Source organism: Schistocerca piceifrons, chromosome 4 (assembly GCF_021461385.2).
Source record: "Schistocerca piceifrons isolate TAMUIC-IGC-003096 chromosome 4, iqSchPice1.1, whole genome shotgun sequence".
Taxonomy (NCBI): Eukaryota; Metazoa; Arthropoda; class Insecta; order Orthoptera; family Acrididae; genus Schistocerca; species Schistocerca piceifrons.
Window position 1 is genome coordinate 739,060,452 of NC_060141.1, and position 14,057 is coordinate 739,074,508.

At 39.3% G+C, this 14,057-nt stretch overlaps 1 protein-coding gene and 1 non-coding gene across 2 annotated transcripts in view; one reads left to right on the plus strand and one right to left on the minus strand.

Moving 5' to 3' along the window:
• The window catches only part of LOC124794848 (RNA-binding protein Raly-like), a 1,009,671-nt gene that overhangs the window by 169,407 nt on the left and 826,207 nt on the right, over positions 1-14,057 (plus strand). The gene's annotated exons all lie outside the window — the stretch shown is intronic.
• LOC124796594 lies at positions 1,831-1,949 on the minus strand. The gene has a single exon (XR_007016802.1). It is a non-coding gene; the product is annotated as a 5S ribosomal RNA (ribosomal RNA).

The window sequence follows — 14,057 nt, forward strand, 5'->3', positions numbered from 1 at the left end:
CTGATCTTTCCCAAGGTCGGCTTCTACTAGTTTTTCCATTCGTCTGTAAAGAATTCTCGTTAGTATTTTGCAGCAGTGACTTATTAAACTGATAGTTCGGTAATTTTCACATCTGTGTACACCTGCTTTCTTTATGATTGGAATTATTACATTCTTCTTTAAGTCTGAGGGTATTTCACCTGTCTCATACATCTTGCTCACCAGATGGTAGAGTTTGGTCGGGACTGGCTCTCTCATGGCTGTCAGTAGTTCTAAGGGAATGTTGTCTACTCCCAGGGCCTTGTTTCGATTCAGGTCTTTCAGTGCTCTGTCATACTCTTCACGCAGAATCATATCTCCCATTTCATCTTCATCTACATCCTCTTCCATTTCCATAATATTGTCCTCAAGTACATCGCCCTTGTATAGACCGTCTATATACTCCTTCCACCTTTCTGCTTTCCCTTCTTTGCGTAGAACTGAGTTTCCATCTGAGCTCTTAATATTCATACAATTGGTCCTCTTTTCTCCAAAGGTCTCTTTATTTTTCCTGTAGGCAGTATCTATCTTACCCCTAGTGAGATAAGCCTCTACATCCTTACATTTGTCCTCTAGCCATCTCTGCTTAGCCATTTTGCGCTTCCTGTCGATCTCATTTTTGAGACGTTTTATTCCTTTTTGCCTGCTTCATTTACTGCATTTTTATATTTTCTCCTTTCATCAATTAAATTCAATATTTCTTCTGTTACCCAAGGATTTCTACTAGCCCTCGTCTTTTTACCTACTTGATCCTCTGCTGCTTTCACTACTTCATCCCTCAAAGCTACCCATTCTTCTTCTACTGCATTTCTTTCCCCCATTCCTGTCAATTGTTCTCCTATGCTCTTCCTGAAACTCTGTACAACCTCTGGTTTAGTCAGTTTATCTAAGTCCCATCTCCTTAAATTCCCACCTTTTTGCAGTTCCTTCAGTTTTAAACTCCAATTCATAACTAATAGATTGTGGTCAGAGTCCACATCTGCCCCTGGAAATGTCTTACAATTTAAAACCTGGTTCCTAAATCTCTCTCTTACCATTATATAATCTATCTGGAACCTGTCAGTATCTCCAGGCATCCTCCATGTATACAACTTTCCTTTATGATTCTTGAACCAAGTGTTAGCTATGATTAAGTTGTGCTCTGTGCAAAATTCTACCAGGCGGCTTCCTCTTTCATTTCTTACCCCAATCCATACTCACCTATTCTGTTTCCTTCTCTCCCATTGCCTTTCGCGTACAAGTGCTCTACGAGCTAAACTGTTTGCAGAAAAACTACGTGTAAATCTCGTAACTTCCGCTAACGCTCCTGTAACGGACGTATTTCTCTCTCTCTCTCTATTCGTTTAGTCGGTTCCGACTCTTCGTGACCCCATGAACCAAATCACGCCACTTTTTCCTGTCTTGCACTTTCTCCCGTAGACCTTCCAGGTTGGAACACATTGCTTCTGTGATGCCATCGATCCATCTCATCCTCTGACGTCCTCTTCTTCTAGTTCCTTCAATCTTCCCCAGCATTAATGTTTTTTCCAGCGAGGCGTGCCTTCGCATTGTCTGTCCAAAGTAGGTCAGCTTTTGTTTTAAGATTAGACCTTCCAGGGAGAAATCTGGTTTAATTTGCTCCAATATTGATCAGTTGGTTCTCTTTGCAGTCCATGGAACTCTAAGAAGTTTCCTCCAACACCACAATTCGAAGGAGTCAATTCTTCGTCGTTCAGCCTTTCTAATGGTCCAGGTCTCACATCCATACATCACAACTGGAAAGACCATAGCCCTCACAATACGGATCTTTGTTGCTAGTGTTAAAGGATTAAGAGCCAACAGCACCCGGTGTTCCCAGGCGGTCACCCATCCAAGTACTAACCGGGCCCGATGTTGCTTAACTTCGGTGATCGGACGAGAACAGGTGTATTCAACATGGTATGGCCGTTGGCAACGGACGTATAGCTTCGTCTTATTGCTAGTCTGTGATGTCACTAGAGCGTCAGTCAAAAACAGAACGCCTGTGATCAGGTGAACATATATTGTTGTTAAATGATTTTTAAGTTTTAACTACATAAAAATAGCAGATATATTCGGAGAATATTGACCGTAAATACTATTTAAATATTATAATGAATGAGAATAACAACAATTCAAACCATATTTTTGACATAGGAAAATAACCTATTGTGCCCCAGTGACATAGTGCATTGTCATCCGTAAAAACTGCATTGTTGTTTGGTAACATTAAGTTCATGAATGGCTGGAAATGAAGTAGCCGGTGATAACCAACTCCAGTCAATGACGGTTTCAGTTGACCCGCTCACACCATTACTGAGACAAAATGGCACTGAGCAGTATGGGACTTAACATCTGTGGTCATCAGTCCCCTAGAACTTAGAACTACTTAAACCTAACCAACCTAAGTACATCACACACATCCATACCCGAGGCAGGATTCGAACCTGCAACCGTAGCGGTGTTACTGAGACAGCAACAGCTTACTTAGTGCCTTGTGGACAACCTGGGTCCACGACATGGTGGGGTCTGCGTCACACTCGTATAGCTCTTACCAACTGGAATCTGGACTCATCTGACCAGGCCACGGTTTTCCTGTCGTCTGGGGTCAAACCCATCTGATCACGAGCCCAAGAGATGTGCTGCAGGCGATGTCGTGGTGTTAACAAAGGCACTCACGTCGGTCGTCTGCTGCCATAGCCCATTAGCGAAAAATTTCGCCACACAGTCCCAACTGACACGTTCGTTGTACGTCCGACATTGATTTATGCCGTTGTTTCGCACAGTATTACTTGTCCGTTAGCACTAACCGGTCTACGCAAACCCTGCTGCTGTAGGCTATTAAGTGAACGCCGACGGCCAATACGTTGCCCGTGGTGAGAGGTTAGGCTCATGCTCAGTATAAAATTAACTGTGTGATTCCTTCACTCATGTTGTTACAAACCCATACTACTTCTCATTTCGTTAGCTGTCGAGGGTCCATAAAATACTTACACTGTTTCTTTGAAGAAGTCTGTAATTACTCATATATCGCAGTACGAGGTGTGGCTAGAAAAAAACCGGACTACTACTGGTGAAACAATAAAACGAATGCAATAAGGCTGAAAGTCGCGTGGCCTGTCACGTGACTCTCGCTCCGCCTACTGCTCAAGTTTCATCTGCCTCCTGCACTCAGTCTGCCCGTGGCGTCTGTTTTAAGTAGTTGACGTTTTGTCTGTGCGTCGGAAAATGTTGAGTGTACAGAAAGAACAGCGTGTTAACATCAAATTTTGTTTCAAACTAGGAAAATCTGCAAGTGAAACGTTTGTAATGTTACAACAAGTGTACGGCGATGATTGTTTATCGCGAACACAAGTGTTTGAGTGGTTTAAACGATTTAAAGATGGCCGCGAAGACACCAGTGATGACACTCGCACTGGCAGACCATTGTCAGCAAAAACTGAGGCAAACATTGAAAAAATCGGTAAACTTGTTCGACAAGATCGCCGTTTAACAATCAGAGCAGTGTCTGAGTTAACAGGAGTTGACAAGGAAAGTGTTAGGCAGATTCTTCATGAAAGTTTCAACATGAACAAAGTGTGTTCAAAAATGGTTCCAAAGTGTCTCACAATTGAACAGAAGGAACGCCGAAGAATGATTTGTTCTGACATCCTGGAAAACATTGAAAGTGATCCCACCTTCTTACAAAATGTTATTACTTGCGATGAATCGTGGTTTTTTTACTTACGATCCCGAAACCCAACACCAATCGATGCATTGGAAAACTCCTGGTTCTCCACGACAAAAAAAGGCACGAATGTCAAAATCGAAATTCAAGGCAATGATGATTGTTTTTTTTTTGACATCAAAGGGATTGTGCACATTGATTGGGTACCAGAGGGACAAACAGTGAATCAGCATTACTACATTAGCGTCCTGGCTACCCTACGTGAGCGAGTACGGAGAAAACGGAACGATTTGTGGAGAAAAAATTCATGGATCCTTCACCAAGACAATGCCCCAGCTCACAGTGCGTTGTCAGTGAAGACGTTTTTGGCAAAACACAACATTCCCATCTTAGATCATCCACCCTACTCACCTGATTTGGCCCCCTGTGACTTTTTTCTTTTCCCTAAAGTCAAGTCAACTTTGAAAGGAACTAGATTTGAGACTGTTGAAGCAGTAAAAGAAAAAGCGACGGAAGTAATGTATAGACTTACCGAAAATGATCTGCAGCATTGCTATGAACAGTGGAAAATTCGTATGGAGCGGTGTAGAGACCGAGGAGGAGAGTACACTGAAGGAGATAACATGAAATTGTAAATAATTGTAAATAAATGTTTTTTCCAGCATCAGTCCGGTTTCTTTCTAGCCGCACCTCGTATGTAAGAAAATTTTGCATTTTAACTATATGCCAAAATACTCTCAACTTTGCCAAAAACTCATTTCGTTACATCAAACTGTTTGTGAGATGCGATTAATATTATGACTATTTGATTGTGATTCCTCCGTTTGCTTGTGTGCATTAAGTTCATATTCTTAGAACTGCAGACAGATATAGAACTCGTCTGAAGTTTATAGAAAAATTCATTGTCTTACGTACATTTCGTATGCAGAAACATATGACCTAACATGCACCGAAGACAAACGCATTGTAACCCCCCCCCCCCCTTTTTTTTTACTGCAGACTATTCGAATTTCATGCAGTACCTTATTTAACGTAGAAATATTACAGTATATGATTATGACCTTCAACGAAATGATGTGCGGTTCATCACAAAAATCATAGATAACGTTACGAGAAGGGAGCGAATGAATTTTTTTTTCCGAATAGTTTCTTAAGACGATTTGAGAAGTTATAATTAAATTTTCCCCGAGACATAAGTCTCATCTTTACCTTCGATAATGATGAAAGCAGAAGAAATGAATTAAAATTTGTGGCACGGCTGATACTCGAACCCGAGTTTTCTTGCTTATTGGGCAACGTTGCTGCACGAACTACCCAAGTCGAATGCCCTCACAAATGCAATGTAGGGAGAAAATAAGCTGAAGAAAAAATTGAAGTTTCTGCTGGGGAGGGCAATCGACTTGCGTAGTTCGTGCAGCAATGTTCACCATAGTGCCGCGGTGGTGTAGTGGTCAGAATTTCTGCCTAGTAATCGGGAAAACACGGATTCGACTACCGGCCGTCTCACAAACTTCAATTCATTTCTTTAGATTCCATGATTTGAGAAAGATTTCTGAATAGCCGATGTGCGCACGCCTCGGAGAACGATAGAGGTTAGAACGATACTGTGTTTTTGTACAGGGATCAAGATCTTGCCCGACCAGCACCACGCTGGCCTCGCGTTTTTTCTATACAGTCATGCGTTTGTCACCTTAGTCTACATGCAGGTCTGTCAAATCCCGCCCATGGGACTAACTCCATAGAGTCCCACGGCACCACACCCACTATCTCTGATGGTGCCATTCCGATATGTAACGCCACACCCTGTTGGTGCATTTTGCAGAATTTATCATGGTACTCCAGAACTGATAACCACGTTAGTAAGGGAAACAAAAATCCTGAATGAATCTACTATCACTGGGGTTATTTTGTGAACTGAAGCCCTCAAGCTCTCATGCACGTTTCCTTATTTCAAACGTCGTTTGGGCTACTGTCATCATCATATCAAAACTTGGAGTTTGTAAAAATATGTTCATTACCAGTTACTATGAAACTTTTGCATAAACGAGCCACTTAACGTAGGGTCATGGCAACTGACACTAAACGTAGTTCCACAAGTTCTTAGTCAGCAGCCAAAATAATGTTATTAATATACAAATATATTAAGCGATCTATACAGGTTTGTTTTCAAAATACTGATCACCGAGTTGCGGTGTCCTGTACAGTATAATATTTTTCATGATGTTCATCTAGAACTATTCCGGATAAGTAACGTTTTGATCGTAGTGGAACGTAGATACAAAAAAAGTTCACTGAGTTTTCATCCTGAACGAAAAGTGTTTTGAATATGATACTATAATGTCGAAGAACTTCACTTGCTCTTTTTTCACCAGTAAAGATCCATTGGTCTCGTAATACAATAAATTATTTTCTTCATTGCTAAATAGTTACCATGTCACGATATTACAAGAGGAACTGTACATTGTAATGTACCACCAATTCCTCATTTAGCAATCTATCTTTCTACGTTATTTTCGCTGCTTGTTTTGGTGTATACTTCTAATTCCTGGCGAATATTTTCTATGTAGTGCAACATCCTTGTCGGCGTATTGGAGAATGAAGTTTGAATCAGAGTGAAGTGCATTGCCGTTGAAAAGGGTTGTACACACAGCGAAACCAGTACCTAAAGTGAAGGTTACCATTTATGACAAAAGTGGTAGTTTAAAAAAAACAGTCCAAAATGTACAACAAAGACTGGTGAATAGGTCAAACAAAACAGTGAATGAAGTAGCTCATCCGCCATTTACCTAGAAACATTTTATTTACGACGAGATATACTGCTAGTCTCGTAATCAACAAATCCACAACGCCTTTTCGGAAGGAAGCCAGATTGCTTAAGGTAACCAATGCATGCTATTACTTCTTACGATTTCATGCTGATAAGCAATGAGCGTATGTCATGCCACATAGTTCCAGTTTGTTAGTAAGCCAACTGATTGGTACTGGTACACTCGACTGTTTGAGGCGCAACAAAATTCGATCTTACGAAATCAGTGACATTTATTCGTAATAATTAGTATTAATCACATCGTCCATTAAATCCTAATTGTTTCCAGCTTTTATACTTTCCACTTCTGACGCAGGGTATTTGTAATTACCCCTTGCCGACAATGGAGAAACAGCATTGGCGTTAGAACAATACCGAGTAAATTATGCGACGAAAAACAAATTTAAAACTGGTTCGCCACATTATTCGCTGACGCCCCAGTATATATCTCTTTGACAATTTACAGGGAATCGTGCGAGCGGATCGGCGGGCGTTAATTCCGGTATTTCTGGACAATTAAAAGCGCCGAGTCGCCATTGTCCGCTCTATTGTTCTTTATGCGCACGCGCACCGTATGAGTGTTGTGTTTACCGCTGCGCTGAGCCATATATTTGCAATAGGCCCCACGGGCGCAAAAAAGAAACACTACCGCAAAATGCTGCTCCACCAATGGTAATTCAATTATTGGTGCATTGTCAAACGTTCGCCGATATTCGCGACTTCTACTAAACGACGATCTATTCATTTATTGGCAGTGGAAAGAATGGAACTGTAGCTGAAATGGAATTTATCGCACGTCCGGAGACTAAGAAAGTGGTACAAAAATATATAGTGAAATAGTTTCTGTTTCATGAGTTACATGCTTAGAATTTTTATGAGCGTATCAAAATAACAATGAATACATATTGAGATAGATGAAACATTGTAAAATATCAATAACAAAATAATTAATCCCTTCCACTAGACCATAATTTTCAGACTTTTACGGGAATAGTATCTTACTGTAAACATTACTTCTCTACATTCGATTTTGAAATCAAATCATTATTACTTGAAGAAATACTGTTAAATTCACAACTTAAAGGACAGTCAGGCAACATGATTCGATCTACTATTCACCAATGCCATTTTAGGCAGCCATGAGAAAAGTTTACAAAGGAAAAAAAATCAGAAAATCTGATAATGTAACATTTGCAGAACGAAATTTTCTGTCTGCAGCGGCGTGTGCGCTATGAGACTTCCTGCCAAATCAAAACTGTGTGCCGCACCTAAACTCGAACTCGGGGTCTTTGCCTTTCACAGGCAAGTGCTTTACCATGTCGCCATCATCTTCATGTTTCTGATTACGGTGAACTATTTTCTTCAGTTGCAGCTCGATTCTGAGCGAATGTGGGGATGCCATAAAACTAAATTAATCTATAACCATCAAACCGGAAAGAAAACTGGCCACACCGGCCGTAACAGGAAGGGTTTATCGTCAAAATTGGTTGTTCTGTGTAGATCCTGCAATAAATATACCTCGAAAATGACTTCGAACATTGTGCAGAAGTCATATGATGTGAATTTGAAGTTAGTGTATGCAATGCGTGCAAGAGGAGAAACAAAAAAGTCTGCTCAAACGTTTTGTGGTAGGTTCAGCAAGTACCTCCCAGTAGGCTCGGCGAGTACATAAAAATTCTTGTAGGTGCCTTGACGGTTGTTCTAAAGCATCTATAAAATGTGCAGTTGAAGAAACTGTAAATATTAGTGGAACCAGGGATATTGCTATTGCACTTGATGGGACATGGCAACGTCGAGGACATCGTTCCTTGAATGAAAAGTTGTTGATGTTGAGTGCTTATCTAAGTACTGCCACACCTGCCATGGTACCACTGAAGGACCATATTGAACATCAGTGTTCTAAGAATTACGATGGTTACAGTGGAGGTATGCAGTGTCATGGAGCTCTGAAACTATTTCAGAGGTTGGTGCCCTTTTATAATGTTAGATATACGAAGTACCTAGGCGATGGGGACACTAAAGCGTTCAATAAAATTAATGAGCTCAATGTTTATGGTGATATCTTGGTAACAATACTGGAGTGTTGTGGACATATGCAAAAGAGGATGGGTGCTAGATTGAGGCACCTACGAAGAGGAAAGGAAAGTTGCTATCTGATGGAAAATCTATATCTGGCCGAGGTAGATTATCAGAAACTGAAATAAACCATCTTCAGAGTTATTATGGACTGGCCATTACACGAACTGCACGTCTAAATGATGTTACAGCAATGAAAAAAGCTGTATGGGCCGCCTACTCTCATAAGTTGTCCACAGATGACCACCCTGATCACGGACTTTACCCTAAAGGAGCAGATTCTTGGTGTGGTTACCAAAGAGCAAAAGAAAGTGGTCAAATATACCATTATAAGCATTCTCTTCCTGAGCCTGTTATGAATGAAATAAAACCAATTTTTAGAGACTTGAATGACCCTGTTTTGTTTAGTAAATGTCTTCATGGGGGCATTGAAATTACAAATGAAAGTTTCAACCACTTCATATAGGAAAGATTGCCCAAGAATGTTTTAGTAGGATTAAATACATTAAACGTTGGTGTACTAGTTGGAATTATACTTTTCAATGATGGAGTGAAAGGAAGATTGGAAGTTCTGAGAAATTTAGACACTAAATGTGGCTCTAATATGGAAGATCAATTGTCTGCATGTGACAGACAACAGGTGCATGAAGCTGAGAGATTCACTCTTCAAGTTACCAAAGTAGCAATAAATTCTAAAAGGAATCCCGAGAGGAAGCTTGAAGATAAAGAAATGGTGCAGGATGAAGAATATGCTTCAGGAATGTTCTGAGGCACGGTTTAATCGTATTCATATATTCATTTGCAATTTCTTACAAGTTGTATTTTTCAGAATTCGGGTACAAATATTTCCTAAAGTTTACAAAGCATTGTAATAATTTTTTTCTGTAAATTGCAATAGTGCATACTTATGTAGTGCCGGCCTAAGTGGCCGTGCGGTTAAAGGCGCTGCAGTCTGGAACCGCAAGACCGCTACGATCGCAGGTTCGAATCCTGCCTCGGGCATGGATGTTTGTGATGTCCTTAGGTTAGTTAGGTTTAAGTAGTTCTAAGTTCTAGGGGACTAATGACCTCAGCAGTTGAGTTCCATAGTGCTCAGAGCCAGCCACTTATGTAGTAGACCTAAACTTCATTGTAGAATCAACAACATTATAGAAAAAGTAACATTTTAATAGGATAAAATTATGAAAATTAAAATGTAGGATATGATACTTTTTATCCTTGTAGTATACATAATAGGTGGAATTATATAGATCAAGTACCTCAGCCATCATGTCATGCATATCTGGTGAAAATTTGGTCTCCTTGAAATGTGTAACATTGGATTAAATGGTATCTCAATTTGAGGAAGCATTTTGGAAAAAAATTGCATCAATTTATTTGTAATTTTTCTAATAACTCTAAGCAGGTTCAAAAATATTCAAAATACTTCTAATATGTTTAGCAAGTGTGCTGCATTACCTGATATCAACAAAAAATCTGTGAAACATATATATTATAAAGAGTGCCTGAAAGGCATAGGTGTTGATTTTTACATAATATTGAGCTCGAAAAGTACCCTGTATCCTTAAGTACATTGCAAATAATGTTTATGAAATATCCCATCAGTTCTTGGAGGAACATAGATATATTAAAAATATGAATGCCCAGTATTAATGATCCACTGTGATATTTATTTGATAGTTCGTTATGAACCGGCTTTTGGCTTCTAAGCCCATCGTCAGACAACTTAATACTAAACAGATAGTCCACACAACTTCCACTAGAATTCATAGCTGTGAAAAGATTGTTGCACAAAGATGTGTGACATTTTATGACTGTATTGAGACAGAAACATAAGAAAATATTATGCCCAAACAGACTCTGAACAATTAAATCATATATTACAAAACATTCAAATAGTAAAATTATATGAACGTGTATGCCAAACATAATGTACAAGTAACTAACACTACTATATCAAAAAAAGAAACTGGTGAATGTGATGAACAGGTTCAGGAAAGATGTTAAGTAGGGAGGGGGAGAAAGCAGTCTATGGAATATGGATTGTCACTGTGGAACAGTTATGACAAGCTCTTTATCTAATGGTGAGCGAAATAGTAACTTGCTGCTGCTACTTTAGTAAGGATGAGTAGTAGAACTGTGTTTGGTCATTAAGAAGCAGGACAGGATTCTTTGCTTGGTGTTTATTAATGGCCAGAATTTGGAGTAAATTTAGTTTTCTGATCTTAGTTCGTCTATGGAGGACATCATATTACATATCATATGAATGACACTCATTCAGAAAATGTGTAATCTTTCTTTTTCAGTCTCCAACTCCTTTAATACTCAGGCTAGTAGTTATAGCCCTACTGGCTGACCTACACATTATTTGCCACAGAGACCACAGGAAATTCTACAATTTCCATTCAGTTCCAAAGATGGAATCTTATCTTTGCTAATGAGCAGAAAGTGGGCCACAGCATTCCTAGTAGACAGAGAATAGCAGCCCTTCTCAGACAGTACAAAACCACATTGGTAATACATGGGCCAGTGTGCTACATGTGGGTGATACTTAGAATGTTCTTGTGAGGAAGCTAAAATCCAGGAAATATACTCCACTTTTTAAACTAGGAATACTGTATTCGACCTTCTATTCAACAGTAAAGATAAGATTCCACCTTTAGGACAGAGTGGAATTTATAGAATTTCCTGCAGTCTCTGTGGCTAATTATATGTAGGTCAATCAGGTAATGACACAAATACTAAACTGACTGAGAATGAAAGAAGATGGAGTCTAAAATAGAAAGATTCCACCATTTCTAAACATGCTTCGAACGAATGTCCTTCATATGACGTGAAATATTTTCCACAGAGGAATTAAAAGCAGAAAACTAACATTACTTGAAAATCTGGCCATTAATAAAAACCAAGCAAACTACCCTGACCTAGTCCTTAACGACCAAACACAGTTCCAATGCTCACCCTTACTAAGGAGCAGCATTCAGTTATTCTTTCTCTCACCATTAGATAAAAAGTTTGTTATAATTGTTCCACACTCTCACATGTCACAGATTTATTTCTCTCCAGCCCTTTCTGCCCCCAATTTTTCACCTGTTCATAACACTTACTAGTTTGTAATTATGACAAAGTAAACTGTGCCAGTACTCACTTATATAATACATATGTCTTACTCATTATAGTTTCAGTTGTTAAATATATTGTAATATAAGATATATGTGTGGAAGTTTCTTTGAATATTACGTAATGCATGTGTTTTGTACCGATATAGTCATAAAATGCAACATATTTTTGGACAATAATCTTTGTATAGTTACGAATTCTCGACAAAGCTCTGTGGAATTTCTATTCAGTATTAAGTTATCTAACGACAGCCTCATAAACCGAAAACCGGTTCATAACAACTATTAAATAAATATTACTGTGGAACATTAATACTGTGTATTCAAGGTTAATATAGTGCAAGAAACCAAGGATCTTTCTATGAAAGAAAGTATAAGTAAAATTTATACAACATCAACCATCTGGTTTCAACTAAAACTGCAGGTAGTAAAATTGAACTTAGTTGAATCGTGAGTACAAAATAAATGATACAAAACTGGGATGAGTATTACAGATGATTTACTAACAGAACTAAAACCTTATAACCAATTTTAATAATATAAATCAGCTAATTCCTTAAATAAAATGGGTGTAAATCAAACGTTAACACATAATGAAGGACCCCTATGACACAGCGAAGGGCGTATCTCTGAGCGACAGTTCGTATACCGTACACACTGTCGTGCTCGCCAAAGAAGTCCAACACGAACCAACAGCTACAACTCAGTAATCATCTTTGTCTGTGGCTACTGTATACAAAAAGCGTCATAAGTTACCAGGCCGCCTTCCACCAACTCCAAGCAACGTGCTTTCCGCTCCAGTGAATTCCCAAATTCGCACAAAACAACATTCACACATATCAGCCAAAGCAGATATTCAACTGATAGCATCCATGTCCCATTTGACTTGACTGAGAGCACTCAGCCTTCGATGTCCAACCATCAGTTTTTTCTCCTTTTTTTTTTTGAGTCATCTGGCTGGTTTAATGCAGCCAGCCACGAATTCCTCTCCTGTACCAAACTCTTCATCCCATACTAGCAGTTACAATCACGCCCTTCATCATTTGTCGAATGTATTCCAATCACTGTCTTCCTCTACAGTTTGTACCCTCTACAGCTCCCTCTAGTGCCGTGATAGTTATTCCCTGATGTCTTAAAAGATTTTCTACCGTCATATCCTGTTATGTTTTCCATATGTTCCTTCCCCCGTCGATTCTGTGGAGAACCTCCTCATTCCTCACCTTATCAGCCCAACTAATTTTTTGTCGCACGACATCTCAAATGCTTCCATTCTCTTCTGTTCCGGTTTTCCCACAGCCCATTTTTCAGTACCGTGCTCCAAACCTACATCCTCAGATATTTCTTCCTCAAATTAAGACCTGTGTTTGAAACTACTACATAGGCTTCCTCTTATCCAGGTTTTGCCATTTTTCCCAGTGTTAGTCTTCTTTTTGTGTTCTACTCCTTGTGTCTGTTATGGGCTATTTTGCTGCCCTGGTATAGAATTCCTTAACATTGTCTACTTTGTGATCCCCAATTCTGATGTTTTCTTGCTCTTGTCATTTCTGTTACTTCTTATTTATTTCGTCTTTCTTCGATTTACTCTCACTCCATATTGTTTACTCACTAGACTGTTCATTCCATTCAACAGAACCTGTAATTCTTCATTTCACTGACGACAGAAATCTCATTGATATCACTGATATCCTTTCATGCTCAATTTTAATTCCACACTTGAACCTTTCTTTCATCTCCGTCATTGCTTTTTCGATGTTTATATTGAACAGTACGGACGAAAGACTATATCCGTGCCTTACGCCTTTTTTGATCCGAACCCTTCGTTCTTGGCCTTCCATTTCTCCGTCATTGCTTTTTCGATGTTTATATTGAACGGTAGGGACGAAAGACTGCATCCATGCCTTACGCCTTTTTTGATCCGAACCCTTCGTTCTTAGCCTTCCATTGTTATTGTTTCCTCTTGGTTATTCTATATATTTTATATTACCCATCTTTCCATAGAGCTTACTCTTTTTTTTCTCAGAATTGCGAACGCCCATTTTACATTGTTGAAAGCTTTATCCAGGTCTTTATTTCTTTCAGTCTGGCTTCCATTATCAACAGCAATCTCAGAACTGCCTCTCTGGTGTCTTTACCTTACCTATAGCCAAACCGATCGTCGTCTAACAGAGCCTCAAGTTTCTTTTCCATTCTTCTGTATGTTATACTTACCAGAAAGTTGGATGAATCAGTTGTTAGGCTGTATGTGAGAATATTCTCGCACTTGTTTGTTCTTGCTATCTTCGGAATACCACATACCTACGTGAGCAGTAGTTTTGTTGCCACTTCCCTTACCGATTTTAGAAATTCTGATGGGATGTTACCTATCCCTTCTGCA